General features: G+C 36.3%; 1 pseudogene; it reads left to right on the top strand.

The window, feature by feature from the left end:
• The first annotated feature begins 2,395 nt into the window (after nt 1-2,395).
• Nucleotides 2,396-8,773, top strand: LOC134376197 (macrophage metalloelastase-like; annotated as a pseudogene).

An 8,773-nucleotide genomic window follows, 5' to 3' on the forward strand; every position in this document is an offset into this window, starting at 1 on the left:
CCAATATAGGATCCGAACCTGCAGTGGGAGCACTGCTGCGCTCCCAGTGCCGCACTCTCCCGAGTGCGCCACAGGGTCGGCCCCAAATACAATGGATTTTTAACATTTATGCTGTTGTTATTTATTTCTTACCTAATTGAATTGATTTAGAGAAATGATAACAATTACTTGTAACTTTTTTAAAGCCTTAGCATGGGGCCAAGTTTTAAAATGGTTCCGCGTGGTCTTCAGTTAATCAGGATTCTTAATTGTGAATACAGGGCTCTATATCAGTGAATGATACTAAACTTGCTAATTGGGTTACCAAAATGTTATCTATTTTTTTAATTCTATATATTTTTTGTCTATTTCACATATCAGGAATTGAGAAATGTGCGTTAAAATATGACAATAGTGAATTTATTTATGTCTTCAGTTTTATCAATTTTTGCTTTATACTTTTTGAAGCAATCTTATAAAGAATAAACAAGTTCAGAAATTTTATATTGTCATCATGAATTGAATATTTTATCATTATGAAACACTCTCTGCCTCTATAATGTTTTATTCTCCCTTCAATTATATTTTATCCCCATTAATAGGGTTATCCTAGCTTTCTTTTGGTGAGTGTTTGCCTCATATATCTTTCCTTTTTTTGCCTTTAATATGTTTTAAGTTGTAGATTAAGTTTTACTTAAAGATAAAGAGCTAATATCTTTTTCTTTCTTGAGTTGTAACCTAGCAATCTTTCGATCTAGCAATTTCTGGGTTTAGTGCAGTCATGCTTGTTGTGATTATTGACATGTTTGCATTCATTTCTAGTCTTCATCTGTGCTTTTAATCTATGCCTCTAATCTGTGTATTTTTATCTGTGTTTTAATCAATGCACTTCATTCTTTTCTTAATAGACTGAATTTTCTGGAACTCAGTATTCTTATTCTATATTTATTTCACAATTCTGGTTTAGAAGATTTTACCTGCATCTCTTTCTCTCTTTGTCTCCCTCTCTTTTAGTGAAGATTCTTAAAATTTCACAATGTCTATCTAACAAAGTGTAATTATGTTAACCTTCCTTCTGAACACAATAAAGATCTTGAAATACTTTAAATACAAGCATCATTATTGAATTACATTTTATTGTTATCAAAAACCAGGGCCCCTTTCCCCAAAGCCAACCATAAAGACTAAACTTATTCTTTAATCTTCCCCCATCCCCTCACCAGCCATTTTTTCTTAGAGTGGGCCTTAAAATAATTCTCTAGCCTACCTTGTCTGATGGTAGGTCATAAGACCCCTATTCCGGAAAGGTTCCTGCCCCATACCCAGCAGGAATGAATGCCACACAGAGAGGCCAAGTAGAATCTGAAAGCACAGGGCTTGCTGGGTTTCCCCACTCAGTCTATTAGTATTAGATCACAGTTTCTTGTCTAATCACATTTCTACACAGCTGTGCCTGCTTCATAGAACCTAAGCATCAAAATGGACAGTTTTCTCTATATCTTTAGGTCTTTATTCTGAAGCCTCCCTTGTCATGTAAAACTATGATTTGATAAAATTTGTAATGACTTTTCTTCATATTAATCTGTGTTTATCAGGTGATTTTTTTAGAGAACCTCCAGGAAGTTGAAGAGAATGTCTTCCCTTGGTCCCTACACAAACTTCTCCTATATCCCAGAGATGAAAAGTGTGAACCATCATGCTGCAGCACTAGATGATTTGGGAGGTAACAGAAGTTTGCTTCGGAATCTCTCTGTGCAGACACTCAGTTCGGATTGAACTTCAGCTCAGATGGCTGAAGACGTCAAGTTACACATTCAGGCTCTAAGCACTTGGAACAAACATGGACCCATCATGATTTATGAATTTTTCCTTGCTTAATGTGAAATCTCTAAATCACAGTTCTCTATGGAGCTAGATTCAGTTTAGAGAGGATTGATATATTCTAGCAAAAGCAAAAAAAAATTATCTATTTAATCTTTTTATTTACTTTTAATAAACTGAATTCATCTACAATGAAAATAAGAAAAGTATTATTATAAAAATTAAGAATACTAAGTTTTCTTAAATTATAATTTAAGTGATGTTTATGTTTTATAACTTAGTATTTCTTTTACAAGGCTTTATTTCATAGTGTGAGTGGAAGTAGGAGCGTATTTATCATTTTGAAGAAATATACTCTGAATTGCCTAAATGATCTATGGGTTAGATGCTAAGTGACCCATTGCTGGTTGAATAAGGTTATTCTTTTGTTTGCTTGTCTTTGAGATAATCAAAGGATGATACCAACTGAGAGTCCCTCAAAGGATCTTATATTCACAGAGCCAGGCCTCAGGACTATATAAAGAAGGATATTTAAAGGACTTGTACTAAACAGGAACAGAGTGGATTGAGTTAAACCATTCGGGAGACATTTACAATGAAGTTTCTCCTATTGATACTGGTTCTGCAAATCACTGTTGCTGGAGCTGTTCCTCTGACCAACTCTATAAGCCTGAGAAATCATGATATGGCATTTGCTGAAGTAAGTATTGACAATATAGTATTTATAGTGTCAATAATAATTTCAAATAAAAAATTTGTCATAATTCGTATCTTTAAAATTTATCACATTGACTAATTTCATTTTGAAAAGTGCTAGTTGAAAACTGGTTTTGGAGACTGTTTGCTTCCAGCATTGGGTTTTTGGGTTTTTTTTTTTTTTTTTTTTTTTGCCAAAGAAGAATATTGAAAAAGGGTGTTGGTTTAAAGGAGCGTAAATTGGAGAGTAAATTTGTGCCTTCTACTAAACAGCTTTGGCCAAGGAATTTCAGTTGAATATAATTGGAATTCACTTCTATTATGGTATTAACATTAATAACTTAATGCCAGTTAATAATCTGAGATTTGAGCAATGGCTTGACCAATTTAACCACTTCAGGCTGCCACGATAATTTAAGCTCACTCCCCTTATCCTCACTCATCCCAGATCTTTCTTTATGAACATTTTTTTAAAAACAGGATGCTTTTCAAATCTTAATTTCTTTTCCCTAATTAAAAGAGTTTGATATCCCTATTTTCTAAAATTATTTTAACTTTGAGTTTGTCACAATTGTCCATTATGTGGGTGAAGGAGAAAAGAGGCCAGAAAAGAAGGATAAAAGAAAAGAACCCACAGTGACTCCATTCTTTTTAACTTAATTGACTTCTTTCCTTCTAGCCCAAGAAGCTGGACTTCCTTTAGAATTTTTTGCTTGAAAGACTCTTTATGGCAATTTATCACCCAGAAACCCATTACTTAGATAAAGGTAGATGCCATTGTTTAGAGAAATCCTGGGAAAACGGGATGATTGTTGCATTTTAAAACCAACAGGAATTACTTATGAGTTGAGTAGTTAGGTTTGAGTAGCCATAAATTTTGTAAAAGGCCTTAGAAATTTTGTAAAAGGCCATTATCCAATATGTCATAATCAGTTATCCATTCCATCTTTATACAGTGATTGGAATTTGTTTATTGCTTAGATTTTCCAGCACTTATACTGTTATAGGCGTTGGGAGAAATCACCCTTGGAGACCGATATAGAAAAAGAGAAAAAGATTTTTATTTCCAGCGGCCGGGACCGCACCAGCCAATTCAAGGTGCGGCCCCAAACCGTCAGCAACTCGGTCGCCCAATCACTGTGCCGAGAGGTATTAGCCAATGCAAGCAAGCCAACAGTAGATGAGCTAATTTTGCAGTTAGCGGAGCTCCTCCCGTCCCACCCCCACTTTCCCACCTAACTTTCACACAATGGAGGGGCTATCTTGAGTGGCGTCAGTCCTGCTCTTAGAAAGAGGGCATTACTTCAATACTATAAAAACTCGTCACTGTTTTCTGATTCTTGGGCAAACTGGATTCTCACGCTGGGTAGACTCAATTCTCAAGGTGAGAGGTGATCTCCCCTATTTGCAAACCTAAACAAAAGCCTTATTTAAATGTCCTTACAGACTGAAGTGTTTTGCTTACATAGTGTTAAGCTTTGTGTTTTTAAGTAAGAAATGTTTACCCAAGTTAAATTAATGATTTATGAATCCTAACAAAGATTTTGCTGCTTACTGAATGCCACGGTATGCCAGATGCTGAAATTGCTTTTAAAGAGCAGAAACTACTTGAAGTAGAAACATAAAGTGTTTCCACTGGGCTTCCAGGAATAAATCTTGCTAATCATTTCTGACATGTCTTTGATAGCATAGATAATGAAGTTTTTTTCTCATTATAATTAATCATCCCAACAATGATAATCTAACCTGTGATTAAGATGTTCAACATTCCCAGTTCAAAACCATCAATGTGCAGTTGAGATACATATAAAGAGCTCCCTTATAATCACACATTACAGAATGCATTTTTTCCAGAGGTACTTGAAAACCTTTTATGGCCTTGCAGTGGAGAGAATGCCAATAACAAAATTTGAAAGTCAATAGAAACTCTGAGAAAAAAATCCAGGAAATGCAGCAGTTCTTGGGGCTAAAAGTGACTGGGCAACCGGACATATCTACTCTGGAGATGATGTGCACACCTCGGTGTGGTGTGCCCGACGTGCAGCTTTTCAGTACATTCCCAGGGAGGTCAGTATGGCATAAATGTTCTCTCACTTACAGGTAATGGAGGTGTATGTCGCCATGTATTTTTCTAATTTCCCATAGGTCTGACTTCTAGAAACCTGGCCACTCAGATATATCCCTAAATCTGGAAGTAGGTAAAGAGTCTCCCTCAGTTAAGGGCCTCCCTCAATTGTTAACACTATCTCTGTGTTGAATGTGTAAACCCTTCACAGTGAAGACCTGTTAGTTAGAAATAAGAATGAATTGAGTTAGATGTTGGTTAAGGAGGAAAGTGTGCAACAAAAAGTGTTTCTGACATTAATGAAGCAAATTTTTCTTATCTGGACTCTTGATTTATGAAATGATTCATCCTCCAATGGTGCTAGCAGAAAGGAAGTGTTGTGAGAAGACAAAATCAACACATGGTTTCCATATGTATTTCTCTCTCTTTTTGCTGATGAAGAATCACCAATTACACTCCTGACATGAAGCGTGAGAATGCTGATGATGCCATCCAGAAAGCTTTCCAAGTATGGAGTGACGTGACCCCCCTGAAATTCATAAAGATAAACGAAGGCGAAGCTGACATTATGATGCTTTTTGCATCTGAAGGTAAAGAACTTGGACTTCCTCTGTCCAAGAGGAATTGGTATTGCTATATTGGCAAGATCAATATAGCATGTGTAGAGATCTAATTTTCTGTTCTTTTTTAAAAAGATCATGGAGACCCCAAACCTTTTGATGGTAAAGATAAAGTCATAGCCCATGCTACTGCACTTGGACCCAGTATTGATTGGAGGAGACATACATTTTGATGAGGATGAAGCCTGGACTAAAAACTCCAATAGTAAGCAAAATATATATATACACACACACACACAAACAAACAAGCAAAGAAACATTGAAAAAAAAAGAGAAAGAAATCAACAACAATCATAAGAAAACTCTAATGATTACTAGATTATATCCTAACCTTGAAAGAGTACATTCTAACAAGAGTATAGGATGGAAAACTTGTTCTGATCATAATCAATCTAAATCAAATTTAGCACTTTGCCTGGGTTTCAATTTCACCCTCTGTAAATTAAGGATGTTGGACTAGATTATCTTAAACATCATCTCTACAAATCCGTGAAGATCTATGAGCTTGAGCCAGCTCATTAGTATAAATTCAGAGGATCCTTAGATCCATACTATTCTGCGTGCATCAACAATTGTAGGATAAGATACACATTTCTATGATTCATAATATGCTGACAATTTATTAGAGTCATAGTGACAAAGAAAGATAAAGTAATAGAGAACTTAGAGATCCTTACAGAGGAACACAGGATTATAAATCATGTGTGGTCTTGGAATAAAAAATTCAGGATGCACAACTGATCGTTTATCAATACTATGGTTACATTTACAGAGGAACTATAACTCACAATCCCTCTCAGACAATTGGGGGATTAGGGTTAACTAAGTTTCCCTGTTATTTTGGGGAATCACTAGCATGGGAAAATTCAAACTATCATATCAGAAACCTTCCTAATCTTTGTACTGAAAATACTCGATTATATGCCACACTCATGTGGAAAGTAAATGGGAAGACAGACATCCAGAATATGCTCTGCTCAGCATCTCTCTCTCTCTGGCTGATATTGCTTATACTGGATGCCAATATTTTTATAGACGCTCTGTTTACCAGAAAGGCTATTTGTTTTAATCTGATGCATAGCCTAAGGCTTATAAAATTTTTGATGAGAAGAGTGCTCTTGCTTTCTCAAAAGACAAATCATGTAGGATTCAGTACTTGCTGAACTGCAAATTTTCAGTGAGACATGTTGAACACGTCTACATTTTGCCCAAGGTTATTTGGGGATTGTAATCTCTTCATCTGAATGGGGTGACTTATGCAGTTTAGCTTCAAAAGATTCTTTAGAATTCTAATGGACCTTCGAATAAATTTAAACCAAGAAGATGTCTGTGGCTAGTTTGTGGAAAAGCTGTGGCCAAAACGTGCATTTTTTAGCTCTTAGCCCAATGTATTCTCTCCACCTGCCTATGTTGCCTTGTTTTTTAATTGGCTTGATTCTATGTGTTCTAAAAGTTAAATTATTCATGAAAATTTTAACTTAAAAAGCTCAGTCTCAGCCTAATTTTTGACTCAGCAAATTAAATGAACAATTATCTCAATGTGTACTGCATTTCTAATATCGTGTTTAGTTATAGGGGTGTTTGCATGCGGACGGAAAGGACACAATCCTACCCTTGAGCACACAATCCAATAAGAAACAGAATACAAAGAGAAATCTATTATTTTGAGATGAAGACCAATGGTGGTGCCTTGTACAAAATATTATGGGAAGAGCAAATAGGATAAATTCAGAATTAGGCCAGATTGTAACAGATTCGTTGACCCTTTCCAGCCTTATGCAAAGAGGAAAGAATGACTGAGAGCCTGCTTTCCCCCGCCCACCCCCCACCCCCTATTTTGGAGAAGAAATGAAAACAGCTCTGAGTGAGTTGCTGGACCTATTTTTCAGGGAATGCTTTAAGGGTCTGTGTTTCTAGACCCTCCCCAAGTGTAATGAGTAGACTCAATGCTCACACTTGGGTACTGGAGTGTGTTTCAAGGCCAGATTCTGCAGCTAAGTGGTGTGTTGACTCTGGGCAAGTCAGTTTTTCTGAGCTATGGTTTTGCATAAAAGAGAAAAGATGAAAATGAGGTCATTGGACTAGATCCATAATGAAAAATCTTAGTGAGGATTTATTCAAATTTTCTGATAATTGAGAAATTTGAGAGAAGGGACACACCCCTCTCTCTCCAATTCCCTACAAACGTGCATTCTCTAGGACAGATAGGAAAAAATGAACAGGCATGACTATAATTTGGTTGCCTAAAAATGTCTAAATTATAACTGTAGTCTCTTTAATTTCATATAGAATCATGTGTAATAAAAGCATGAACTTTAGAGCCAAGAAATCTGAGCTGGATTCTTTGTTCAATCACTTGATTTAGTCGATTAATCTCACTAATACTGTTTCCTCATCTGTGAATGGAGAGTGTGGTGGCTTCCTTTCAGTCATAAGGAGTAGACATAATGTATTGTACTTCTCCATGACTCACAGTGCCTGGAACTTAATGATGACCTTATATTGGGTTTAGTAAAGAATGGTTACTAAAGACTTCTATATCTACTGAAGTCTGATCAAGAGTAAAACAGAATGAAGTCATGGAAGTTGGGAATGATTTAATAGCAATGAGAGCTGTTGTACACAGCTATGAATTATTCTAGGAATATTCACAGCAAAATATATTTCATTTGTTTACTAATGGTTTTCAACCAGAGTTAATTTTGCCTCCAGGGGGACATTTGACAATGTCCGGAGACATTTTTTGGTTGTCAAAACAAGAGGGGAATTTGTCACTGGCATTTAGTGGTAAACCAGAGATTACCAAACATCTATAATGCATAAGACAGCCCTGACAACAATGACCTGGCCTATCATTTCAGTAGTGCAGAGGTTAAAAAACCCCGTTCAAGATGATGAGAAATTAAGTTTTCCAAAGGTTTCCTTTTCACTGAGTCAGATGTTGCGTTATTGTCATCCAGATGACAATGTATTTCACTGCTTTACCCCTTCTGGTTGGTTTCCTTCTAGGCATAAACTTGTTCCTCGTTGCTGTTCATGAGACTGGCCATTGTTGGGTCTTTACCATTCCGATGATCCAAGTGCCATAATGTATCCCGTCTACAGTTATGTTGACCCCAACACATTTCATCTTTCTGCTGATGATGTAAGTGGCATTCAGTCCCTCTATGGTGAGTTAAATTTCTTTATCACATTACCATATAAAGATGTTTACTATTATGAATAGTCTAATCCCATCTACATTTGGATAAAACTTTAATATCTATCTTTATTTGAGCCCACTGAGAACCCCGTGAGGTAGGCGGCACAGATCTTATCTTCATTTTACAAATAAGGACAAGAGACCTAGTATGTCAATGTCAGAGCCAGAGGCAGAACCTGAGGCCTCAAGCTGGCCTTAAGATACCATTGCCCAGTTAAAAGGACAGGATACAGAAAAAATAATCTAACTGGAAAAGGAAAGTGAAAGTGTTCACATTTTTATGCTCCATGATACTGCAAACTGAAATTTTCAGGAGGGCCAGATGAGCACCTCAAAACTTCCTTCAAAAGAAGAAACTTTCCTACAGAATCAGAGTCAAAAGAAAATTGA

This window comes from Cynocephalus volans, chromosome 4 (assembly GCF_027409185.1).
Source record: "Cynocephalus volans isolate mCynVol1 chromosome 4, mCynVol1.pri, whole genome shotgun sequence".
NCBI classification, from domain to species: domain Eukaryota; kingdom Metazoa; phylum Chordata; class Mammalia; order Dermoptera; family Cynocephalidae; genus Cynocephalus; species Cynocephalus volans.